Source organism: Taeniopygia guttata, chromosome 8, assembly GCF_048771995.1.
Source record: "Taeniopygia guttata chromosome 8, bTaeGut7.mat, whole genome shotgun sequence".
NCBI lineage: Eukaryota > Metazoa > Chordata > Aves > Passeriformes > Estrildidae > Taeniopygia > Taeniopygia guttata.
The window spans coordinates 8,235,258-8,247,802 of record NC_133033.1 but is presented as its reverse complement, the minus strand read 5'-3'; the positions used below and the strand labels follow the sequence as shown (position 1 = coordinate 8,247,802).

Below are 12,545 nucleotides of genomic sequence, written 5' to 3'. Positions count from 1 at the left end.
GCCCAGCCACACCACCGGCCCTTGGGTAGCTTTGGGTGTCTCTGCTGAGCCCATCCCAAAACTCAGCCCGTGGATAAAACATGATCGCCAGTTGGGATTTGACTGCCTTAGCAGACCCGAGGCTCCGTCTGGGGATGCTCCTTTTGTTCTCAGGACTGGAAGAATAAAACCAGCAGCTCCGCACACCTCTGGGGACAATTCCCCCTCGACTTTAAGCAGGAGGTGGATACAGGGGAAACGCAGACCCGGAATTTCACTGAAAGCCAGTGGCCTCAGCCCTAGGTGTCTTGCAGCAGGGCAGGGGAAAATCCCCTGTGTTCAGCTCCTTCCCTCCTGCCCTTGACAGGTGTCAGGATCTGGGAAGGATGAGCAAGACAACAGGATGTTGTCCCCTCTCCTGTCATTAGCGTTCACAGCTCATCACTGAGCAACCGGAGCTGCTTTGCAGTGGGATGTGCAGGAGAGAAACAGGGTGGCAAGAGGAATGGGATGGAAGGGGGAGAGAAAGCGGTTGGATCTTTCTCTCTTTCCAGCCAAGTGACTATCTTGTCCTGATCCTGAAAAGGTAAGCTCTGTTTAACCCCTTCTTTGGTCTGCATAGGGAAAAACACAAAGCTTAAACCTGGGAAGGCTGAACCAAGAAATGGCAGCTGAAAGTGCCTCTGGAAACACCCCTGAGGCCTGATCCTGGCTGCACCTACCTGAATCAAGCACAGATGCTCAACTCTGTCAGAAGCAGGTCCAGGGTTGATGTTGTGGCTGGTGCTGCGAAGTGAGTTTGGTGGAGGGAGGACAGTGCTATTTCTAAACTGCTGAAATGTGCCTGACACTTGAGGGAAGATCATCTCCTCTCCCCCAAGGGCTTTCATTTGAAGGGCTTGACTTAGCTTTCAAACAAGTTGATAAGACATTCTGGCCTTCTGACTCCCATTATCTCCCCAAGGGCCCTGTACCCTCCTCCAGGTGCTGGAGCACCCAGATTAGGTCGCTGTAATTGCTCGTGGAGTGGAGGACCCCCAGGCAGGACCTGATACTTCTCTTCAGGGTTTGGAGAGCTGCTGCAAAGCCAGGCAGGGGGAAGGGGCTGGGTGACAGCAGTGCCTGCTATTCTGTATCTCTCTATCCCCCTTACAAAGCAAAAATGCTGGGAACACTGTTCATCCCTAAATTTGGAACATTTGGGCTGTAATGATTTGGATGCATTTGAAGAGGGGAGGCAGGGAAGAAAGATGCAGAGAGAGGCACGAGAAGGAGAAAGAGCCACAGCCTTGCTGGCATGAAGTTGATTTGTCTGAATCCTGTCCTTTTGTGTCTGTCATTGTCACTGTACACAGGAGATGCTGCAACCACATGCACATGAGGCCCAGCCATGCAAGAAGGCTCCCACAGGTATCACAACACTGCAGCCGCTTGCCTTGTCCCTCTGTTTGAACAAAAGCTGTACTTTTCCCTGCTAGGGAAGGGTGGGAATTTCAACCAGCTTCTCCTGCAGCTGTGTTCTGCTCCCCAGGAGCAGGGGGGCAGAGGTGCATGTGCCATCAGGAGTGATGTGAGAGATGGAGCAGGTGCCAATGGGTGCCCCATAGAGTCCATGGGCCAGTGCAGCAAAGCCCCTCCATCCCTCAGGGGCTGGGGCCAGTCTGATGCTCCAGCGAGGTTTTTCATCTCCCTCCTCGATGTCAGCAGAGCACAAAGGCAGGGGAGAGGTCAACCCCTCTGTTAATACATGTGTTTTAAATAACTGGTATTTTTATTTCTTTTCTTCGGTGCGGTGGGCTTGGCACACATCTTTGTTTGCACAATCGTCCTGCCCATAGGTTCTGTTGCCCAAGTAAGGAGAAAGAGATCCTGTGTGTGATCTGGAGGTGTGCTGTGCTGGTTCTGACATGTAAATATTAATCAAGAAACAACAATAGAGAGACAAAAAAATCCCTCCTATCCTTGAACCCCTTCAGATCCCTTTATTGTCCAGGCATTTGTTGCACTTGGACTGGTTTTTCACTTTCTCCTCTCAGAGAGGTTGGCTCCAGCAATGGTCCCCAGATTCCTCAGCTACATCCTACTGAGGGAAAACATTTATTGAAGTTTTCAGCTTATTAGGGAAATACATATTTCTGCTTCTTTTCCAAACTCCACTGACATCTTTTCGAAGCCAGCCCTGTGTGTCAGCATGGGGGAAGGCGAGGCATCCCCTCTCTCTCCTCTTGCAGCTGTATGAACTTTGAGTACCCCAAAACATCATGGAGAGGGAATTCCTACCACCACCATGTGCTGCTTTGGTGGACAAAAGCGGTGAGTATATGTGTAGATTGTTTTCCTCCATAAAGCTGTGCTTCACTCACTCACACCTCTGAGGAAACACAGGGTACTTGGACACCCATCCAGCTCCCCAGATATCCACAGTGCAGCTGAACTTTGCCAGGGCAGCACTGATGAGGTGAGAGGGCACAGGGAGGTGTCCAGTGAGAGAACTGGACAGCCTGTTTCATATGAAGAAGACAAAATACTTTTCCCTGGGTTATCCTGTAAAACTCACTCTCTCATGGCTCTCACGCTGTTGGCAGACTCTCAGGTGGTAACTACCAAGTGCTCAAGTCTGGATGTGGCCTTTAACTTCAGATGTCCTTCAGGCTTCAGCTGCCAGAGGTTGGCAGAGAGTAGCAGGGAGAGAATCATCCTGTGCTCACTGTTTCTTTTATTTTCTTTCTAAGCATCCATCCCTAGACACTGCTGGAGGGGAGATTCTGGAGCTTTGGATGAAATCCCACAAATTTTCATGGAAGCAGAACAGCAGGAAGGCAAACAGGAAAGAAGAGGAGTAATATACTAATCTCAGGGGCACTTGTTGCATTTCTCTCTTTTCTCTGCTGCGCTGTTTCCTTTTCCTCCAGCCACATACTACAGGATCACACCAGATGAATTAAGGGATTAAACCATAAGGGAGAATTAGGATCCTGCTGATTTAGAACCAGAAAACCAGATGGGCTTATTGAACTTTAGATGCTGCAAGAAAATCTTGGGTAGTGCTTTGGAGGTAGGTCACAGGATAATTCAAGTTATTGGGAACCTCTGAAGATCTCTGGTCCAACAGCCCCAAAGCAAAGTCAGCTTGGGTCAGATTGCCCAGGGCTATGTACAGCAAAGTCCCCAGGGATGGAGATTCCCCCACACCTCTGGTCCTCTGTGTTGAACCATCTTCAGGGTAAATTTCCCCCAATATCTAATCCAAACTTTCCCTTCTGCAATGTGTATTTATTGCCTGTCCTTCCATGTCTGTGTGTATACCAGGTTCATCAGGACCCATTCAGGGCCTGTTGTGCCTCCCTTGTAAACCAGATTGTCGGGCACAGATTTCCTGTCTTAGACAGAGGTTTGTGGGCCTTGTGAGCACCTTGGATTCTGCTAGTGGCAGCAGGCCTGGATAGGTGTCACCTCTCCAGGGTGCATCAGTGCTGCCTTTGAATGGCTCTCACCTGTGTAACGGGGTGAGGATTTGCTGTTACTGTGACTGGAGACATCCTGAGCAACATCCAAACATCACTCCCATAACCCACCTTCAGGATTATCCAGGAGGTGGTGGGTCTGGAGAAAAAGGACACGTGGTGGCCTTTGGCCTGCTGCATCCACCTGGGGAAACAAAGGCATGGATAATAAAGGTCACCTGTTCACCTTCATGGTTGACAACTGAGCCAAAAAATTCCTTCTCCCCAGACTGCCTGGGGTCACACAGCATGGGGCCATGCTCAGACACAGCTTTTGGTGACAGGCTCACAGGCAGGTGGACCTCTTCCAGTACATTTTGGCAGCTGGGAATCATCTCAGTGAAAGACAGAGCTGTGATGTGTTTGGCTGTGCCTTGTAGGAGAGGAGAGAAGAAAAAATGAAAAAAAAAAAAAAGAAAAAATAAAAGAGAAAAGAAAAGACAAAAAGGAAAAATAATTGTCTACAACATCCCAGCCTGTCCCCGATCCTAGGAATGGATGTGAGGGCTTGTTGAGGGAAAAGGTAGCCTGACCCTGTGCAGTGAGAAAGGGAGAGGCAGAAGTCATGAAACAGGGCTCTGTTTGGACTCAGATTCGATTTGCATGGTTAAAACTTGCTGATCCCATACAAGGTTCTCCTGGCTGGGAGCTGAACTTGGTTCCACAGCCAAGCTTTCTTCTTTTCCAGAGTGTTCATCATAAATCAGACTTTCACAGTCTTTGAGTGGAAGGAGCAAGAAATCACGTTTTGTCTCCTGTCCAGGAACTCTGGGAGAAAGGAGCTGTCAGAACCCAGGAACCAGCCCAGATCTGCTGACATGTGCTCCGTGAATCCTCCTGCCTGGTGCTGCCCTCACCCATCTGCAGTAACAACTCCACCAGCTCCCATGAGCTGCTTTTCCCAGATGAGATCCCAGCCAGGCTTCTGACACCCATGTGGAGCTGTGCCCTGAGCAAGGGATGCCAAGCCAAAACATCTTTTGGGCTGGGTTGCACTCTGCCCTGCATCTCACCCAAGCCATTAAGAGCCTTTTAAAACAGATCCAGACCTGGTGTGATGTCGTGTTGTGACCATTTGCACTCCCCTGGGCTTATATCTTTAGGGTCTTTTTTTCCCCTAAAGGATCAGCCCAGAGAAGTCACCCTCCCATGTGATTTTCTAACTCTCTTGTCGCTAGTCTCAGTAGTAATTATTTTCTGAATATTTAGGTAGAACTTCCCTTGCTGTACCTTTTGCTTCCAGAAGGATGGTGGGTCCATTGTCTCCTTCTTTTCTGACTGAACATCTCTCTCCACATCTTCCAGCTTGGCAAAGTGCTGCTAATTTTCCTTGTACAGCTTCATAGGTATTTGAGAGAGAGGGGCAAGTTTCCACAAACATTGCATGGGTCATGTCCATCTGAACATTTCCTGGCAGGAAGGGAGGCTTTGGTGGAAGTGGCTGCAGAAATCCTACCAACACCTGCAGTGGACCAAAAGCTCTATTGCTGGTCCTGCTGAAACAGAGGGTTAAAGCCCCTCTTCTAGAGCCATTCCCTGCTAGTGAGATCCATACAGTCCATTAAAATTAGGGATCTTGTTATGGGCTATATAAAAAAGGTAAAGAGGAAATGAGAACCTTATGAAGGGTTTCTTATGTGTGCAGATGGCAAGGGCATCTGAGGCTAAGAAAGTCTTTCCAACAGTTTTTTTCCAAACAGAAATGCTTACTTTACAGGGTTTCCTCTCTTTTAAAAAGAGATAAACAGGTACAGGAATATCTATTCTGCACAATTCCCACTTGCTAACCAGCCACGCTGTCCTTGGGCTGGAGAAACAGACCCTAACCCATATAATTTTCTGTCCTGTTTCCAGCTGGGATAGAGTTAATTTTGTTGCTAGTAGCTGGTACAGTGCTGTGTTTTGGATTTAGTATGAGAATAATGTTGATAACACACTGCTGTTTTAGCTGTTGCTAAGTAGTGCTTACCCTAAGTCAAGGACTTTTCAGTTTCCCATGCTCTGCCAGCGTGGAGGTGCACGAGAAGCTGTGAGGGAGCACGGCCAGGACAGCTGACCCGAAGTGACCGAAGGGATAATGCATACCATAGACCATCATACTTGGTATATAACCAGGGGGGAGTTGGCCAGGAGCCACTTATTACTGCTCGGGGATGGGATGGTGAGCAATTGCATCATGCATCACTTGTTTTTCTTGGGTTTTAGTCCTCTCTCTTTTTGTTATCTTCCTTACTATTATTAATTATTTAATGTTATAGTATAACTAATTTCAGTTCTCAAACTGTTCTCAGCCCATGGGTTTTACTTTTTTCTAATTCTCAGCCCTACCCCACTGGGGTGAGGGGGACTGAGCAACAATTTCCATGGCACTAAGCTGTCTGCTGGGGTTAAACCAAGACATGCTCTCAGGAGCACAGTCTCCTTTTCCCCTAGCACCAAATTCAGCTTTCAGATGCACTTGCTCTCTCCTGAAGCAGAAGGAGCATACTGTGTTTGCTGCCTCCTGCAGCCTGACTGAGGACTGGTAGCACATCCATCAGCACACAGGAGTTATTTGAGTCTATTGAATAGCATCAGGAGTATGGAGAGCTGGCCAAAACTGGGAATTCAACATTCCAGCAGTGGCCACTGCTCTGCCTCTGCTTCAAAGCAGCAGAAACCAGGGACCTCAAGCATGAATGGACTTTGTGTCTGTAGCAGAACCAGCGACCCTTAGAGTTTGGGCATCTATTTGCTTGGGACATTTTTAACCTGTCTCATCCTGTCCCCACATGCATGGCTGTCCTGTCACACAGCAGTGCCAGAATGGGACAAGGTCCCAGAGCTGCTCTCTGAACCTATAGGATCCTGTGGGAACCCTTGGCTACTGCCTTAGGTCCTTTAGGGGCCCCAAAAGCGAGCAGAGACAGGAAGCATCTTTGGAGCATGATCCTTATTTTTACAGAAGTATAATCTCTCTCTAAAGGTGTTGTAGGAGAGTGATTCACATCCCCCTGTGCAGGCTGAGAGCTGAAGCACAGTGAGGCTAAGTGACACGAGCAGGGTTGGGCACATAACCTGTGGCAGAGCAAGAACAGCAGCCCAGCAGTGCTGTGAGCCCTTGTCACCGCTGCTTGTCACCACTGCTCAGTGTCAGAGCTCTGGCCACCTTGCCTCCCTGCCCACCCAGCCAGGCAGCCCACTCCTTGCTCCTTCAGACTCTTAAAATAAGACTCGCAAAGCCTCGAGCGTGGTTTCGATTTCATTAATAAATCCCGGCTTGCACTTGAAGCTGCTGTGCCTTTTAAAACATCATCCGTGGCTCTGGTTACACTCCTGATGAAAGCAGGCATGGCCCTATTAGTTTTCATGGCAAACAGCACTGCCACGTCCTGCGATCCTTTACACACTCGCTGTAACCCAAGTTTCACAGGAAAGGGAGGGGGCAAAAAAAGCATCTTGAGAGGCAGTGTCCTTCTCCTTCACTGCAGACCGAGGGCACTGCACACTTGAATCCCTCTCAGAATCAGCTTTCCCATTTTGAAAATACTTTTAATTCTTTTTAAATTGCTACCAACAATTACCTCCTCCTGGCTCTGCAACTCCCACCTGATGCCTGTGTCACCCCAGCCTTGGGAAGGTGCTGTACCAAGGGGCAGGAACGGGCATGGGGTGTGGAGAAGGGAAACAGGAGCTGCTTGAGCAGTGAGGAGCAACAGCTGCTCTGTAGTGCAGCCTCCTCTTCGTGGCTCAGAGGGGAGGTGTTTTGCTGGGGAGCAGAATTAAGTGTCCACAGCCAACCAGTGTGAAAAACCCACCCCATGGCAACAGGTTTGCTCTGGGTCATTAATCCCAGATCTGCAGATGGGTAAATCAAGGCACAAAGGGTTTAATGTTCGCTAGTGGTAGAGGATGGGGAGGACAAGGGGAACTGTTCCAAAACTGCTGAAGTGAGTTTCCAAATGCCTTCAGCTTTGCTCTGTCCCTTAGGCAATGCTTGGAAAGCTCTGTGGAAGTGAGTTTGCAGCAGAAGCTGAGAGACTGTGCTCAAACAGGCCAGCAGGAAACCAGCACAGGGATGCAGGAGTGTGGCAGAGATTAAAGGAAAGGGGAAAGGAAAACAGACAGAAGGGGAAAGATATTAAGAAAAAAGAGAATAATGAAACAAGAAAAAAGGTGAGAATAAGGAGAAGAGAGGGAGGAAAGTCAGGAAGCCCCTTTGCATCTCCCGAAGCAGACAGGCGCTGAGGGCCATGATCCCTCTCTCCTGCCCTGGATCCCACATCTCCACCTGTGTCCCAGCATGTTCCCTGCCCCACAGAAGTGCTGGCTGCCCTGCCCACCCCAGAGCTAGACCTGGCAGCTGTCAGAGGGGCTGGATGGCCGAGCCCTGGCCTGGCTCTCTCGCTGCTCACACAGAGCAGCCGGGAGAGGGTGGCAGGTGAGCGAGGCACGGTCATTGCTACAACAGATGGTAGAGGCATGACATTACATGGCAGGGCTATTATTTATTGAGTGCTCGTGTTTGTCATGGCTGAAGATGACATCTTATTAAAGAGTCATGACACTGGGTGATTTTTTTAAGCCTAGGGGCCAAGAAGGCTAATGAACAGGGATAGCTCCAGGAATAGATGGAGGGAAGTGCTGTTTTCAGGTCACAGGCAAAGCTGACTAATGTTTCACTGACCTGATTTCTGGGTGATTTCCAGGCACATCTTGCTCCTGCTGATTAGGGATGGATACTTCTTGCCATGGCCTGACAGTGCTGGCTCAGGGGGAAGCTGCTCTCTCAAGAGAACCCATGACAAGGGAGCAAAGCCTGAGATGTGTCATGAGAAAGCTCCCACCCACAGACAGCCAAACAGCAGCACTCCTGCAAACAGGGGCATGTGGCAGGTAATGGCTTTTGGACAGGTTCCCCCAAATCTCACCTTGCAGGAGGTTTGGAGGAGAGCTCTCAGACACCACAGGCAATAGCTGGGGGAGTGTGGGAATCGAGACCCCGCTCGTCACTGTGGCACCTTCACTCCTGTGTGATGCTTGTCAGGACAGCCAGACCGACAGCAGGGCTGCCCTGGCACCAGCTCTGCAAGGCTCACCCTCCTTGGGCTGAAACAAGAGCTGCCTCCATGCACTGGCTCCTTATCGCTGACCCGCTCTGTCAGTGCAGATGCTTGACTAATGTTCCCTTGTAAAATGTTGTGTTAAGCACATTCCAGGCGCTGACATTAAATACTCGGGCCAGGGCAGCGCTCACCCTCCGGCGGGCGCAGCGCTGAGCCAGCCCCATCCTCTCGCCCAAATTTGCTTTTTTCTGCCCCGTCCCCACCTCCCCCTGCCCTCCCTCCGGCACAGCCAGCGTGGGCAGTGGGGGAAGGAGGCAGTGGGCAGGACCGCGGCTGTCTGGCAGATGAAATAATAATTACCCCAGCAGCCTCCGGCCTCCCTCGCATTCCTCTGTGCTAACAGCTCGGCTTATTTTGTTTTCATCCGCAAATATTGACTCGTCGGGTTCTTTTCACCTCGTGCCTATTAAAAAGGCATTGCTCAGAGTATTGTTATTGAATTTGTTCTGCAGCTGCGAGAAGCATCCAGCAGCTTGGAGGAATTCACCCACACCGTTAGCCCCTCAATACCCTCCCAAACTGCTTTGCCTGCTGCTCTCCAAGAGACGGGACCTGGGTCTGGCTCAGCAAGAGTTCTATCCAGACTTTCTTCCAAAGAGGAGATCAGGATGGTGCTGGGGATGAGGCAAAGCTATGATCTGCTCCTGGGGGATGATGCTTCTCTGCTCTGTGCCTCAGTTTCCCTGCTCAGCCTTGTGATTCCTGACCATTTTTGTGATGGGCTGGGAGCGTTAATTATAGACATGCGATTTAACAGCCTGACCTTTTGTTGCTGCAGCTTGTCCTTCAATACTCACTTCAGCTTGAAGATGTGGGAGTTGTTTCCAGATGCCTTAACCTGGCTGGAGCAATAACCAGAAAAATAAATCCCTTCATTTCTCACTGAGCTGAATTATCTGGTTAATTAGTGAGTGTGACAGCAATGCTCACACAGCTCCAGCGTGAGAGTTTGGGATCGTGGCTGGGGGGGATGTTGATGCCTCTCCCCCCTGCAGGGGGTGTTTGGGGTGAGCACAGGGATGTACAATCTCTCCCCACTTTCCTCCCAGCGTTCAGCCGAGGGCAGGGGCAGCGGGAGAGCAGCCTGCTCGTGAGGAAAGCCCCTGTTTCGGCAGCTGTGCTCGGCTTTGGCATCTCTCCCAGAATAAAATTGACTGGCACCACATTCCCAGGGACTGCCCTCTGTCTCCAGCCCTCCCTCCAGGGGAAATCCCAGGGATGCCAGCACTCTGTAGGCGGATCTCACCTGATTCCCAAATGGGAATAGGAATTGAGACAGGGGAGAAAGGTTGAAGCATCAGAGGGCACCCTGAGGTGGGTGTCCTTATGGAAACCCCTCCCTGTCCCCTGTGAGTGTCCCAGTGGACCCTTCTCCATCAGGGGTCTGACAGATGCTTGTTCCTGTGGGTGGGTTAGGCTGTGGTGACCCTTGACAGCCTTTTTGTCCACATCTATGGCAGGATCCTTTACTCAACTTCTCCCTTCCAACCTCCCTGCAGGTGCCTTTTTAACCTCTTCCAGCATGAAAAGGGCCAGCAGGTGAAATCCCAGCTCACCAACCCTGCCTACACCTCAGCGATAGCCACAGCCAGGTGTGGGACATCAAGGAAAGCTCTGACCCTGTGGTGGAGGGATGTCTTTTCGGGGGAGGGATGGATGGTGTGGCACATGATCCCAAACTCCTGCACTGAGCAGGTTGTCTCCTGCCTCGTGACCAGCCTGCAAAGGGGAACGCGGCTGCCTCCTTCTCCCAGCGCCTGTTGGTGGAAAGCAAATGTCAGCGTTGTCATGCCCAAGTGTTTATTTTGGAAACAGCCAGGGGCCTGGCCAGCAGGCACGGGGGACATGATCCTCCTTCACGGCAAGGAGGATCAGCCACCCGGCAGCAGCTCCTACCGCGCCCCACCGAGGATGTGGCTCGGCCAGAGGGCTCCTTTCTCCTGCCCTTGGCCTGCACCACATCAGGGCTGTCAGAGACACTGGCCAGGCTCAGGGAGGGCATCGTGCTGGGCCCTGGTGGCACCAAAGCCTGGGGAACACAGACCTGCCTGCGGGTACCACTGAACCTCGGGGTGACCCCTAAGGGCGCTGGCTCTGGCTAACACCCAGGGTCATTCCAGGCATAGCAGTTCCATGTCCCTGCCTGGGGTGCGAAGAAAATCATCTCTGAGAAGTGTCCTGTTCTCCTGACCTTTGCTCTCCAAATATTTAGGATCCCACAGCGCACAGTCACAGGCCTTGTTCGGCTTCAGTGTGATGCCATTTGCCTCCCGTCTCAGCTGTCCCCAGTAATTCATCTCTGGCTTGCTGATCTGGGGATGTGGAAGATCCTCTAGCACCACCAGGCTTCCCTGAGCTGAGTGCAGGCACCAGAGCACCCTCCCAAGCTCTGTCTGTCCCTTGTTCCCTGCACACCCACATTCCCCCCTTGCCACAGGCTGATGGTCACCAGGAATTGAGGGGACCATCCATGGAGAGCAGTCCCCTGTCCCTGGCAGGGTTCATTCTTCCCTCCTTGGTTTGCATCTGTCACTATTCCAGCAGTGATAAGGGAGAGCTCAAGGATGGCCAGAGTGAGCAAACTCTGTCAAACTGTTGGATTTTGCATTAGGGAAGATGCTGGGAAAGTCCTTTTGAGTTCTGTGTCACAAGCAGGAGGAGAAAATTGGGATTTACACGAGTCAGCAGTAAACCAGAGAGGCAAGCTCAGACCCCAACATAGCCTGGGATTTTTTGGGCAAGGGCAAGGACTGTTGGCTTTGGGCAGACTCAGACCTGAGCACTTGGAGGGCCTGAACTTGCTGTTAGAAGGTGGCATGAATTAAGAAGTATGCTCTTCTCTTCTGGGGTGGTTGTGGATTTACTACCCCTGTTTCATGAGTTCCTAGAGGTATCTCTGCCCAGTGGTTCCTTGGAAGAAAAAAACTGTTTGGAGAGGCCTGGGCTGAGGATGGGGACCTTCAGAAGACACTCCAGGAGGAAGAACTTTGTTTGGACAGTGACATCACCTCAGTGAGGAGGGAGAGTGCTCAGCTGGCAAGTCCTTGAGGAAATGGCAGTGACTGCCACTGAGCATTAGTGAGCGTGCAAGGGGAGAAGAGCTCAGGAGGAGGATGCTGAAAGTAAAGAGTGACATTTTGAAAGGGGCCATAGGAGCTATTGAATTTTCTTTGCTCTGACCATAGGTACAGCTTATCGTACATCCTAAAATTCCAGGCCTGGCCATTTTGGTTAAACATCCACTTCTTCCACAGAGGACCTTCCTATTGATAGCTGATGCAGTAAAAGAATAAGGATTACTTAACCACAGAAGAGTCAGTGCTTTATCTGAGACAGAGCCATGAAGGATGTGTCCATCAGAGACCATTGAGCCAGAAGTCCCAGACAGACCCTGCTGTTCACAAGTCCCTTTCCTACTGCTTGCCATGGGCTGAGGATGGCAAAACACCCAAACCTCAGCCCACATGGTTTTATGATGAGATAAAATTTTGTGATGCTTCATAGACAAAAGGGGATTTTTCAAAACTCATTTAAAATTACAATATATGAGACTAGATTATCACTAATTATTTTTCATACTTATTTTAAAATGAGAGATGAATTTTCAGTGTGCTGCTTGAAATCTTGATAGTAATTATTTTATTGGCCAGACACTACACTTTCCCACCAAAAGCTCTATTTGGGATGGTTTCCAAAAATAACAATAATTTGAACACAAAATACAAATGAAACATCATAAAAAGGTGCCAGTTTCAAATAATGTGAAAAAAAAGTTTTTTTTTTTTCCCTTTTTCAGATGGATTTGTTTTCTTGAGAGATGATGTTATTTTCTTGAAAGAAAAAAAAACCCCAAGTGATCGCAGCAACACAACTTAGATTTCCAACAGATGCAAGTCAGGTCATCCCCACAGGGGCTGGCACTGTGTTACATAGAGGGAAGGTTTAGCTCCGTGTGTTT

General features: G+C 50.1%; 1 long non-coding RNA gene across 1 annotated transcript; it reads left to right on the top strand.

Moving 5' to 3' along the window:
• The first annotated feature begins 6,224 nt into the window (after nt 1-6,224).
• LOC116808679 (uncharacterized) lies at nt 6,225-9,473 on the top strand. The gene is made up of 2 exons (XR_004368640.3): nt 6,225-8,357; nt 9,040-9,473. It is a non-coding gene; the product is annotated as an uncharacterized lncRNA (long non-coding RNA).
• The last annotated feature ends 3,072 nt before the right edge of the window (nt 9,474-12,545 follow it).